Genomic DNA, 14,051 nt, shown 5'->3' with positions numbered 1-14,051 from the left:
TTTCTTTTACTTATACTAGGAAATATATCCGTGCGTTGCAACGAAAGAAAAGTTCACATGCTCGTTAGGTAATAAGCAAGCTCCAACCCCTCTCCCCACTCCGAAACAGGTCCATGCTGTCTATTCCAACACGAAGCTCTCAAGGGCCTGGGCTTGAATCTTCTCTCCTTGGCTGGAATTCTCCTCCGTAATTCCTCCCCTTGACGCGAATAAAACCAAAGCCCAAATCAATCTTCCATCTTATTTGAGCCTTCTCAAGGCATCGACCCTGTAGCAACGATGGTCAATGGCTCATATTTCTACAACCCAAGAAAAGACTACACTATGCGCTCGTGGAGCAAACATCAGTTACCATAAAAAAGAATTGACCGTACAAAAAAACAGGGTCATCATTTCTATTTGACGAGATCAAGGCCAACTGGTTGGAATTTTTTATTTTTTTTGCGAAAAACTGGTTGGAACTTCCAACAATTTTTTTTCTCGATCCGATCCGCTATCTTAGCTCGATTCGATTCTAATTCCGGCTCACTCTAGTGAAGACGCACACCAACCATGGCCACATCTGGGTAGCATCCAGAAGATTTTGTCTGGCAGATATTATCACCTCACCAGCCTCGACCAAAACTGCTTGAGCAGAAAAAAAAACTACAACAAACAAATTCACCAAAGGTTTCGATCTATGGTTGATACAATATGAACCGACGTGCTTTTATAATTCTTAAAGAGAAAGAGGTGTGGTAGCTCCCAGGTATCCCTTCACCCCCTTGAACAGTAATAGAAATATAGAAAAGTAAAAAAAAGCTGAAATTTTGTGACATCAAATATGCTCAAACCTTTTAGGTGCTTGCAATTTTTGTTGAGAAATATCATCCGGTGAGCTTAAAACTTTGGGCATATTTGATGTCACGAATTACCTTTTTTAACTTTGGTTTCTATTTTTTAAGTTATTATTGTTTGTGACGGTGTAGGGACACCCGGAGCTAAAAAACCAATCTCTTTCCAGTTGTACGCATATGCTTGATGTAGACAGAAATCAGTATAATATTTTTTTATAAAGAAGATATAAAGCATACACAGAGTGATAATCAAACAGCAAGATTTTTGAGGATGGGTATAGATCAAACCTGCACAATTCACACCATTGAGGAGATACGTACCTTACGTGTAACAAACAACTATAAGCAGATGTTGCTGCCGGCCGGTTCTCACCGTCACTCCTTGCATACCTGATGATTGAGCTATTAGAGAGAGTCGGGCGGGGGTAGCTGCTCCAGTGGTGGCTATCTTCCTTGTCGTGGCGCCGGTGAACATATCCTCCACCGCTCCAAGCTCATTGACCAAAGTAGTCCTCCGCCTACACTCACTACTCGTCCAATAAGATGAGCGAGGGCCTCGGAGGTGGATATGATCGACACACGTAGATGGCCATGTCGTCGTCATGGTCACCATGCTGGACGTCGATGATCCTGGCTGAGCGTTCCTTCTCCAGGTCCAGCCCCACCATTTTCCTTTCCTTACGGACGTGGAGCAATTGATCGCGAGCTCACAGGAGCTCGGAATCACGCCCGTCCAGAATAGCTGTGAGATTCGGTGCAATGGATGTAGGTGGGGCCATGTGAAACGGGGAAATTTTGGTATACGTTGCTATACAGACCTGACAGATGGGCCTGGATGAACGGAAGTTCGCACGACGTTGACGGTTCTAGCCTGAGCCATGGCGCGGCTGGTTGTCGGCATCCTGATCTGTGGATCAGGTCGAGGGCTTTCCGGTAGCGCCGGCAGCGCGTGCAGTAAATGCAGCAGGGGTGGCCACTGTGTGGTAGGGCGGTGAAGTTGGATTGCGCTCTCATCCCCTACGGCGAAACGGTGGGGAGATTGACTGCGCCCAGGGCGCTGCCGCCTACCAGCGAGCTCGCAGTTGCTCCGGCGGCCATGGAGTTCTTAATGCAGCCGATAAACAGGTCAGAATCTCCTCCATGCCCCTCTGTTTTGCGAATCTTGAATGTGGATTTCTTTTTCGCTCGTTAGAAATATTTGTGTGGATTAACTAGAACACTGCTAGAGCAGGTGACTGATAACAACAGCACAATGGAGCCCGTGCGGTTCCTAATCACCGCGCAGCCGGAGGTTGAGCTTCCAGCACCGGCGGCTTCAAGTGCGGACGCCCAGATCTGTCGTGCAGAGACGGGAACTGCGGAGATGGCCCAGACTTCCGAGCACTCCATAGAGCAATTGGACCCCAAAACACCTGGTTGGATACAAAGGTACTACAAGATAGCTTCTAAAATCTAGCAGAATTTGTTAGGTTCATTGCAGATGTCCTGTTAGTCTTGTAAGCAGTAACCGATGAATTCATGTGGCAACACAGGCATAAACATGATCCATGATTCATATATAAATCTTGTGAGCTATTTCATGTTGATTATGCCAAGAAGATTGTGACTAATATGAGAGGCAGTAATCGTTCATCCACATAATAACCGCAAATATAAAATCAAATAAACGGTTGTAACTGAAAGCACCAGCTGACTGTTGTTTTGCTGTGGCTGACAGAGTGCGTGTAGGTGCTGCTGCTGTAGGCAGGGCTCCTTGCCTGGACAGGGTCACAGCGCTGGAGAAGACCATGAGGGAATTTGCGGATCATCCAGGAGACAGAGTCATTGTGCCAAAGATAGGTACAAGTTTCGACACTCTTGGTGAGGCATACGACTTTTACAATTTGTACTCCTGGGAGAAAGGATTTGGCATTAGATATGGGAAGAGCAGACTAAATGTGAACAGGACAAAGTTGGAAATACTCGTTCCTGCCGCTGTGAATGGCCAGCCCTCATGAGATTGCTGGGGTCAAAGGACAATGGATGCCCAATGCATATCTTTGTGAGGAAGTGTATGAGTTTAATTTCTGATAGGGAGTCGAGGAAAATTATGAGGAGAAGCGGACAACAATCGTAAGCACCAGGCATTCTATATAAGTTGTGCTAGTGATCCTGCTGTTATACGAATTATTTCAATTAATACTTACTGATGTTTGGTTTTGCAGGGGAGGCCCCTTATGCGAGCAAATATGGCAACCGAGAGACATGCTGGGCAGATATACACTAGAGCTATATTTGAGCAATTCGGTCATATACTATAGGAGTGTGGTGCATATCAGGTGGAAGAGATCAAAAAGGGTAAAGAGTATATGGCAATACCTACAGATGCAACACGAAGAGAGAAGTGGTGCAGAACTTCATACAAGGTGATGGTGCTTGAAGGAGGGGAGGAATTTGACTGCAAGTGTGGTCAATTTGCACACATGGGGCTGTTGTGCAGCCATATCCTTAAGGTGATATAGATGGCATTAGTATATGTACACCTCTTAGTTTTCTGTAATATTGAAATTATGATTCAGATCTCACAAGGCAAAGTGTTATTCTGTTATGTTATGCAGGTGCCTTCATCCGTGTGACAGAAATCCCAAAGAAGCACATAGTGAAGAGGTGGACCAGAGATGCAAGAGATATCCTTCAACGCACCTAATTCAGTACCAGAGGGACAACGCTCAAGAAAACCCGTTTAGTTTCCGACATTTCAATATGTACATGCAAGCCATGGAGCTTGTGCGGATGGGCAACTCAAGTGTAGCAGCTTATGAACATTTGATTGCATTGTTCAAGCAATGTGCATCAGAGATGAAGCCATTCACAGAAGTCAGAGATGGTTTATGTCTGGAAGACAGGTTAGCAGGCAATATTAGGATTCCGAACAGGATACAATCAGAAGGCGATGTATATCAAGGAGTAGATGACATGTTAGCGTGGGCAACGCTGACAGCAATTCAGCAAATGAGTATGTGATTAGGCTTTCAAACTTATTAGCACCAGCTAAGCGTAAACAAGTGGGCAGACGGACAACCAGTAGGGAGAAAGCTCCATATGAAGGTTTAAGTAAAAGAACAGGGTTTTGTGTCATATGCAGGCAGCAAGGCCACAAGCGGACAACATGTCCTGAAGGCGGTGACATACCAAAACAGCCTCGTAAGCCGGCTAGATGCAAGAACTGTGGAGTTGAAGGACACCGCCGGAACAACTGTCACAAAGCAGCAGAACTACGGCTGAGATAATTGTCTTTCACCTGTAGGCATTTCTCGATAAATAATCAGCAATAACTTGTTTAATTCTGTCTGAGTGTTTTTGATGTCATTGAGCTAGGAGTAATCAGCTAGTTGGTTCTGTACTGTGTAACTGATATGTGTTCTTTCATCTAGTTTGTATGATCTGAATTTTCTGAATATGTTGTGGACGTGTTCAGACAGCTGTGAGACTTTCGTCTGGTTTTTCCAGAATAAATTGGCGGCTGCGTCTGAAGTCAGATTAATGTTTGTGTGAACCTTCTTCCGTTGAAACTGAAGTTGCCTGATGGATATGTCTGAATTTCCACTGGAAGACTAATTAAGGTGTCCTGGACATTATACTGTATTTCAAATTAATGCAAATTAGTGTGCAGGAGTGACCTGCGTTGCAGTTCATGTGGTTGCCACGGGTAAGCCAACCTATCCTTTCGCGTGTTTAATAATGGAGAGGAGTAAATGCATATGGCCATGCTGTGCTTCCGTTTGAAATTCGAACCACATGTGTGGGGCGACTGTGTACAAATGGGCGATGGGGGTCCAGGAGGTCAAGCCATTCGCAATTGGAAAGGGCCTGATTAGAGCTTCAGGAGTTTCCCGTGCTTCATCTTCACTGACAGTATCACAGCAACTGAAGAGTGCTCGAAGGGGTGCAATCGTTCGATCGAGGTACGTTTGCTCTGCTTACTCTACCTTGAATCAATTGTCTTGGTGAGAATACTAAGAAGCAAAATGGGTGTCCATTGTAGGCACCCGCTGTTTCGGAAGCATCAGTTAACCATGGAGATGAGCGTGTTGTAGGGCAATAAGCCACGGCGAGCGTGGACGCGGTGCGTGTGTGTGCGCGAGTGGACGCGTCGGACTCGGCCCGTGGCAGGCTCGGGCGCGTGTGTGCGTGACCGAGGGTGTGTGCGTGCGTGCATGGGTTTGTTAGCGAGGCGTACGGATGTATGACCGCGTCAGGCGCTGGACCCAGTCATGCCCGGAGCGCGTGTGTGCGCGTAGGGGGCGCGAGCTGCGGAGCGCGGGACATGGGGGTTGCGAGGTTGTGTGCGCGGCATGGCGTGTCTGAGCACACATGTATAAAGCCCACTCCTCGCCTGTGTACTTGCCGCACAGATCGAGTTCAAGCTCGAGGTCAAAAAACAGAAAACACCGTTCGTGCGGCAGGGTGTTTGAGCACCCGGAAATTCTTTGTGTCCTTCTTCTTCTTCTCCGGCCGTGTCTCCGGTGATCACCGTCGTGTGCTAGGGCCAGCTGCAGCAACACGTGTGCCTGTGATAAGTGAGAACTTGGCGATCTCCTCGCTGTCTCTACATGTTTTAATGGAAAACCATGATTTCATATGAACAATTTTGTTGACATGCATGGCTAAACGATTCTCTTTCATGCAGGTTAGGGACGTTGACTCGGGGACCAGAATCTATGACTAAACGGTCCGAGCCATCCACTCCCGTCTGATCCACGAGCAGGCTACCTGACGGAGTTATCTGAGTCGTGGGCCATATCCTGTTGCTGGAAATAATAACGATGACCATATACCTGCTGCTATACCGATGGCAACGCTGATCACGAGGTGAATATAGGGTACAGATTCCGGGATCCTGTGAGCTCGGGCTCAATTGAGTACTTTCCCTTTCCTTACTCATTATTCCTTTCCTTATTTCCAGCCCCACCAGCATAGGACGCGGCAAATACACGTAGTACTCATTTTTCTTTCTTTATTTCTCGCACCTCTTCCTTATTTTTTATATCAATCCTTTCCTTCCTTTGCTGCTTATTAGTAATTCCTAAGATGGCTCCTTGATACTAGGGAAGTTAAAACGTACTCCCTCCGTCCCAAAATATAAGAACGTTTTTAACACTAGCATAGTGTCAAAACGTTCTTATATTCTGGGACAGAGGGAGTATATACCACCATGTCAAATCCAAGACAATATTATCAAGGTTAAGAATAATCGAATCACAACATAGTCCACTGCAATGAATTCTCAACATATCTTGGAATTACTCTGCTTCGTGTTATTTAGTATGCTTGTTCACCTTCCCATAGAGTGTCCGTTGATTCAGCTAGCTGGTGATTGTTTTTAGTAGCAAATTTGTTGTACATGCTTCACGCATGTAAAAAACAATGCACGGAGCTGGTTTTTTGTCTGTGAATCGTGTGCACAGCCCATGACAACATAACTGAAGATATACTAAATGCTTTCTAGTTAATTCTTCAAATGACTAGTTGATACGGTAAGTCCTCACTACATCTGTAGGTAAGAAGCGAATATCCCGGTCTGTTTTCTCTACCAGCTCAGATCTCACAAAAGTAGCGAGTACGAAAAATATAGCAGAAGGGATAACCTGAAGTAGTTATTATTAACCATGCATTATATATATCAGCTACCCATTAATGGGTAGTTCGTACAATGTGCACAATTTCTGTTGAAGTAATAAAAGTGATGCAAGACCTCAAGTAGGTTCAACCCAGATTACTTACACATGCAATGCACTTGCCATCAACCAGGCTTAAAATTGGTTCATAGGAGACGGAGATATTGGATTAGAATAGTACATTGGTGTAGATTAGGCAGATGCAAACAGTTGTGCTTAGAAGAACATATGTACTACAGGCAGATGCACATTTTTCTATGCAGATTAGGCAGATGCAAACAGTTGTGCTTAGAAGAACATATGTAGGCTAACCTGGAGTACTTAGTGGAAATTATCCTCATGAGCCATCAGTACACCACATTTTCCAAAATCAAGATACTCAGACAGAACTAAAAAAAACCTACTGGTATCTGGAACATTTCAGTCCTACTGATGTGCAAAAAAATATTAGCACAACTGGAGCAAAGGAGATCACAAGATGAAAAGATTAATCATCATCACAATAAAATAACTCTTTCTCCTCAATCTGCATAGCAGAGCATGAGTACACACAAATATATAGTTACAGAATTTACCTCCTTTGAGGGCAGGCCTGGCGCAGTGGTGAAGTCCTCCCCACTTGTGCCAAGAGGTCCTGGGTTCGAACCAGCCTCTCTGCATTGCACTTTGCAGGGGTAAGACTAGGTTCCTATAATCCCTTCCCAGACACCACCTTGTGTGGGAGCTTCTATGCACTGGGTCTGTCCTTTTACAGAATTTACCTCCTTTCCATATACCTAGATAATTAGATTTCCTTCAAGGCAGAGTCTGTAAGAAAGGAATATGTAGAAATTAGAAAACCAACATAAAGCAAACTGACATTCTTCTATCCTTACCAATTGAGGTGCATTAGTGAGAAAACTGAAACTTCTTAACATGTTGCTTGCACAAGTAGCAGGCTTCCTAGGTTTGAATCACTCGAAGAGATGAATGGCCAACTCGCGGCAGTTGCTATGTTCTGTTGATTGTGCAGGAGGACGAAGTGGTGAAGACACAGACATAGGGACAGAATGCATTACAAATTCGACAGCAAACAACGACGGGAGAACATCTCTGGAAAAAAAATCCACGATATGATCTCTACACTCTGATAGCCGGTGTTGAAAGTTGATGATGGAGAGCGACATCACCAGCGCAGACAACACATTCATCACCACCACTGGCAAAGCTCTATCCAGGCTGCAGGGTGCCGACGCAGGTTCATCTCCATTGTGCACAACCAGGGAGTCCACCGGCGGGCAGTGGGCACCGGGGAGCCGGCGGCCAGTGCTCCGTCAGGCAATTAGTGTAGCAGCAAGTGGCCTTGCACACCTGCTTCATGCCCCTGTCTCACTGCTCGCCGTAATACACTTGCCTCCTACTCGTTGTCGCCGTTCGCAACCTGTAGTACCAGCCAACAATTAAGGCCTCCTTTGGTTTATAGAAATGTCATAGGATTTCTATAGGATAGGATTTGCATAGGAAAATTTTCTTTGAGGCTCTTTGGTTTGTAGGAATGGATCCTTCACATTTTGGAGGAAAAAAACATTAGCTAAGATTCAATGGAAAAATTCTTATCCTATGCATTAAATAACATCTCTTTCTTTATAGGAATTGAGATGCATGTCATCTCACTTCCTATGATTTTCCTATTCCTACAACATTTTTATTCTATGAACCAAAGGAGGCCTAAGATATATATGAACACGTACACAAGCAACCACGCACCACATCATCTACACACCCGGGACAACAACTTCTACACACTCTAAATTGACGACGTAGCAGCACAGAAAACAGTCTGTAGTCACATTTGATTAAACACTTTGCTTGCCTCGAAATAGGAATATCATGGAGGGGCAGTGGGATCCAGGGGAGGTGAGCAAGAGAGACACACCAGGCGGCGAGCAGGAAACACACGTCGACGAGGTGGCTGGGTAGCCATCGTCGGCAAGGACTGGACGCGCGGGATGGACGCCGACGAGCAGCTCGTCTGTCCTCCCCGCATTGTCGACGAGCAGCTCGTCCATGCTGCCCCCAGCAAGCGTTTGGCAAGGTGATGCATCCAGGGGACGGTCGCTGGCTGGATCCCATGGCCTTGATCCGTTTCTTCGGTTGGGGAACAACTCGTCGTCAGCAGGGCTCCCCGTCGGTGACGAAGGGAACAGGAAGGAGGCCAGCGAGATGTGGAGTACAACGGATGGGCGTCCCGCGAGATGCGGCGTATCCTCTCGTTCTCGTTCTGATTTGACGACCGCAGTGGGGGCAGCAGGCGAGGAAGGGCACCGCGGAGCAGGAGGGACTGGGGCGCGGCGGCGGCGGAGGGAACCCTGCTTTCTTCTCGTGAGGGCAGCAGTTTCAGCGATGGACGAGTCAAGGCTGCTGCGTTTGAAACCTTTTTTTTCGTTTCTTACGGTGAGACTAATGTGGACTGCAGGCTGCCTCCACCGCAAGACGTCGAACAGATCCGTGCGATGATCGGCCGAGGCCTCGTGCTACTGGATAATAAGATGTAACAAAGGAGAAGGTCGAATCGTTTTCTCATATATATATAGAGAGAGAGGGTCGCGTTATTCGTCACCCTGAGTGAGGAATAGTTATTCTTCATCCCCTCTATTTTATCATCAATGCATTGTAATTTTACGTTTCGTGAGTTTTGTCTTATTTCCGACGCAAAAAGGACTGTAAGAAAATATATAATCACCGTAAAAAATATTTTATGTTATATAAAATTACAAACGTAAAAAACATAGTCTAAAATACACATAAACTGCAAATTTTCTTGTCTTATGACCTATATTTTTTTTATGTCAAATTTTACATAGTGAATCAATAGGAATGTAACTATTTGAATTTGAAACGTAATTTAATTATGAAATGATCGTAAGATTATCTCGGGTGAAGAATAACTTATACTACACCCTGGGTGATAAATAGTATCCATGTATCCCTGTGATCTCAGCCATTAACACTAAATCATGCGCCTCCCGTGCAGCAACAGGAACATTTACAATTAGCCGCCCGCTTTTGGACCTAACAACCATTTATTTTGCAGCAAACTCCCGAAAGTCCGTCCTCCACGATCCTCAACCGAGGTCCCCATGTCGTTTCGTGCTGCCCCAAATCCTCTGATCCTCTGCAGCCAAATCCCGCACGCCGTCGCTCCAAAATCTAAATCCCAACCCAAAGGCCTCGTACGATAGAAACCTTGGGCTAGACGGCCCCCATGAAGTCCTTTGGCGACGGCAACCAAGAAGCAACGACAACGGCGACCAGCGACAGCAACGGAGATCCGGCGGCCGTCTCAACGACGAAGCCATGGCGAATTGATGGTTCCGCGACGGTGACAACTCGTCCCAAATGCGGCGCCAACACCCCCTGGATAGCCTCCTACAACCACGACAGTCCCGATGTTGTAGCATGACGTCTGCAGGAAGCTGTTTGTTGACTGTAGCAGATGTATTAGTGTGATGCTTAATTGCATGCCATGCTTAATTGCTTTGCTTATATAGCCTGTAGCCTGTAGAGACGTAGGCTGCCGAAGATGTACTAGTGCAGTGCTTGTATCCTATATGGAGTCAGTTTGCTTATATCCTGAAGCTGTAGGCTGTAGTAACAGATTGTACTAGTGCAATTCTTGCTCACATGGCCATATTAGTGAAATTCCTGTCAGTTTGCCTGGCATTTGAAAAAAAAACACTTCGCTGCTACTGTGAAATAATTCTGTGACTAGTTCAGTTATGCATTGAAAAAATTGGTGACTTCATGTGGTCAAAACATGTAGTGATCAGTAACCTTTTGACTTAAAGGAAGTGGTCTGCAACAGCATTGTCCGGTTTTGAGATCAATGCCATAAGCAAAAAGTCAGTATGAGAGGTTCCCATGAAGTGACTAGGTCCATTATGTGTTGAAACTTTCTGAGTTATCGTGGTTGAAGCAAATACTGTTCAGTAAAGCTTCTGAACTATGAGAAGTGGCTTGCGATGTGTTTGTTCAGTTTTGAGATCAAACATATAAGCGATGCGACACTATGAAAAGTTTATTGAACATTTGCCCTAGGTCTTGGTTGATCAAATAAATTGACAAAACTGCATTGTTTGTCCTTGTACGATGCTAGTCTGAGGAAAAATATTGGTGCAACAGCAAGCATGGTCAACATTTGAAATCCTGAACTTCAGCTTCATATTTAACCATCTAACAGATATGAAGGGGCAATAAAAATGCATGTACTGCCACTATACAGCCTCTCAAGTTACATAGAAACCAGAAATGTCATCATGCTTCCATACTTGGTAGAAAAACATTAAGTGGATACATATGTTCAATATTCTGTAACAATTTGACAAGCATCAAAACTTGTCAGAAATCAACTAAACTTTAATTGGATATAACACAAATTCTGATCCATTATATGACTTCAGTATATCAAATTGCAAATAATATAACATACATTAAATCATTATTTTCTTGGACAATTTTTCATATCAGGAAGCACCATTTGGTTGCACATCTTCCGCAATCAAGCTCCTTTTCCCTTGAATAGTTTTGCTTGGACAATTGCGACTATCATGAAACACCATTTGCTTGCATGTCTTGCACAAGCGTGCAACCTTTAACTTCGCTTCTTTGTCCTTCCTTTTCCTATCACCCTCCTTGATCTCCTTTCCACTCTTTATTCTTTTGCATCTCCCCACGGTACGAACATCAGTTGGTGGATGTATATCAACTTCTGTAGGAATATTACAACCAATAAAAGCCTCATATTCGTCTTGCCTAGTGTTCTGTGTGGCTGCAGGGACCATTTGGTCTAAAGGCGCCTCAATGCTCAACACACTTGATGTTAAGAAGTCCATGCCTTCATTTGAGTGCTTTGCCTTTTGAATCAACTCTTCCATCTTATCACGTACAGTCGAAATCTTCTTTCTCGTGGCTGCATCTAGTGAATCTGTGGGCCTTTGTTCTAGTAGGTTCCCCTGTTCATCATAAACATTCTCCCTGCAAAGGAAATAAGATATTGTTAGTCCTATGATTTTGAAATTAGAATAAGAAATTGATTGGCATGCATTTTTTTACCTCTTGCACCGTTTCTGCCATCTTTTCATAATGTAATAGTTGGGAAGCTCATTTTGGTTCTCAATCCTCAACACTTGGATAATATGTCGACATGGAATACCGATTGACTCAAATAACTTGCACGGACAATTTGCTATCATGGTTGTAGTGTCATAGGAGACCTCCCTAACCTTACCAGATCGACCTCTCAGGGTCACCGTTTTTAACCCCACACCTTGTGTAATACCCTGAACACAACAATGATCTCTAGCAGCAATAACTTGTAGCTGAAATTTCTGGAATACCTCATATGTGAATACCTCACTACCTTGTTTCTCCATTGTCCATGGCGTAAATAGTTGTGGGGTGGTATGCATGCTTCTGTTGTCTGCCATTAATTCTTCCTCACGTTGGCATTCTAAAGCTGTGTCGAACCTAAGCCAGAACTCAACAAAAGCAAGCCTACGATGAATGAAACGGTTGAAAAAAGAATTTGCACTTTCTGACCTTGAAGTGGTTCGGAGCAAGCCCGCAAGAGATATATCCATAAAGTAGGCTGGTATCCATGTATCTCTAATGGTAAACCTCTTAGCTAACCACTCGTTATCCTCCAACCCAAAATCTGTAATGATGGAATTCCATTGTGACTCAAACTCACTTGCAGTTTCTGAACCCCAAACACATGAGTTCAACCTCGGCCAAAATTCAGAATCTTCCCTAATCAAAGGTCCAACTTTTCCAGGCACCTTTTCCATTATATGCCACATGCATAACCTATGCATAGTGGCTGGAAGAACTTTGTCAATACCATTCTTGATGCTAGCAGCTTCATCAGTTATGATGAGTCTAGGTGCTACCCCTCCCATTGCTTTTAGGAAGGTCTGAAATAACCAAATGTATGACTCATCCTTCTCATTTGATAAGAATCCAGCACCAAAAAAGACACTTTGTAAGTGATGATTAACCCCTGTAAATGGTGCAAATATCATGTTGTACTGATTAGTGGTGTATGTAGAATCGAAGGATATCACATCACCAAAGTGACTATAGTTCTTCCTGCTTGTGGCATCCGCCCAGAACACATGCACCAGGTTCCCCTCATCATTCACCTCAAAATCATAGAAAAATGCTGAATTCACTTCCTGCTTTCTAGCTAATTGGGCCACAAACATTTGAGCATCTGCGTCTCTGATTTTATACCTGAGTCCGCGATAGTAATTTTGCAAGTCCCTCTTTGTGCACCCAGCATTCGGAATTCCACCCTCGCTAACTTGCAGGAGCCTGTATGCCTGGGAGGTTCCAATGCTTGCCTTATGACATGTGTATAAAGTATTCTTTGCCCTCTCACTAACTCTACGATTGGATCTGATCAAATGACGCTTATCAGGTGATACAAGACCATGAACATGATGCTCAATCCATGAGTCTATCTTGTAGGTGTTCTCCCCACAAAGTCTAATAAATATATGAGCATCACAACCGCATCGCGTGTCTGTCTGCTTACGTCTTTTCCTCAAGGGGTCATTAATCTCCTTAATATCTTTTGACTTGAATCCTTCTCTACTACACATGAAACGCTTAGTCCGGACCACCTTATTCTCAATCTTTTTCTGCTGTCCGATACGAACGCCAAAACCTGATTGATGTGCATATGCCTTGTAGAACTTCTCCACGGCCTCGAGTCCTTCAAATGCCATACCCACTTTAGGCTTCAAATGCTCATCACATTCAGGTGTAAAAGAAGAAGACTGCAATGTCAAGAATAAACGGAAATAAGTAATTTCATGTGTTCAGTATTTTTTTGGCAAATGCATGCATAGTTTCAGTTAGTGCAAACTGACTTACAAAGAGAGGTATGGTTGTGTTCTTTTTGGGCGTACTAAATCCCCCGGGGCTCATATGCATTTGAATGTTATTGATTGGATCCATACTTCTGCACATGTAGCTACACAATTAGCCTTGCAAAATACACTATGTATACACAAGGACTGAATTTGTCGGTTGTTTTACCTCAAAGTTTTGATGCCCACGTGTCTCTGATTGCAAGGGGTACTTGCTACTTGTCCGTGTCTAGTCGCCGCTGCAGCAGAATATTTCAGTTATACATGAGATGGATCAGATCGGGGAAGTACAAGCATGGGGCACTTGTTGGTGCTTATCTGGTTTGTGTTAGGTGTTAACATGGGAGTAGAGGAGCACGTAAAGGATTGGGATGCTACCTGCATGGGGGCGGCCGGGTGGGTGCCGGTGCACGTCAGGATCAAGTCGATCCAGATCAGACGTATGTGCAGTTCGGCAGCGGCGGCGGCGCACGACGCATACAGAAGTTGGGGTATTATTGCAAAATTAAGTTGCTGCTTTTAGTCGGAGGGCGGGCGTGTAAGTGTAAAATTACCGCAAACTCTGATAATTCGTACGATTAAGATCGTGGGGTGAAAAGAAAAGGGATACACGGACACACAAATAGCTCGGATTCACGAGATATGCT

At 44.5% G+C, this 14,051-nt stretch overlaps 2 long non-coding RNA genes across 3 annotated transcripts; both read left to right on the top strand.

The window, feature by feature from the left end:
- The first annotated feature begins 1,675 nt into the window (after positions 1 to 1,675).
- Positions 1,676 to 4,343, top strand: LOC123058053 (uncharacterized). Its single transcript, XR_006427053.1, has 5 exons — positions 1,676 to 1,961; positions 2,068 to 2,264; positions 2,554 to 2,948; positions 3,041 to 3,328; positions 3,434 to 4,343. It is a non-coding gene; the product is annotated as an uncharacterized lncRNA (long non-coding RNA).
- A 593-nt stretch (positions 4,344 to 4,936) lies between these two features.
- On the top strand, positions 4,937 to 10,156 carry LOC123058052 (uncharacterized). Of its 2 annotated transcripts, none has more exons than XR_006427051.1 (3): positions 4,937 to 5,395; positions 5,506 to 5,687; positions 7,506 to 8,559. It is a non-coding gene; the product is annotated as an uncharacterized lncRNA (long non-coding RNA). The 2 variants fall into 2 exon arrangements; XR_006427052.1 differs by lacking the exon at positions 7,506 to 8,559 and adding an exon at positions 9,567 to 10,156 and having other exon boundaries at positions 4,963 to 5,395.
- The last annotated feature ends 3,895 nt before the right edge of the window (positions 10,157 to 14,051 follow it).

This window comes from Triticum aestivum, chromosome 3A, assembly GCF_018294505.1.
Source record: "Triticum aestivum cultivar Chinese Spring chromosome 3A, IWGSC CS RefSeq v2.1, whole genome shotgun sequence".
NCBI classification, from domain to species: domain Eukaryota; kingdom Viridiplantae; phylum Streptophyta; class Magnoliopsida; order Poales; family Poaceae; genus Triticum; species Triticum aestivum.
This window is presented reverse-complemented; position numbering and strand designations above follow the sequence as displayed.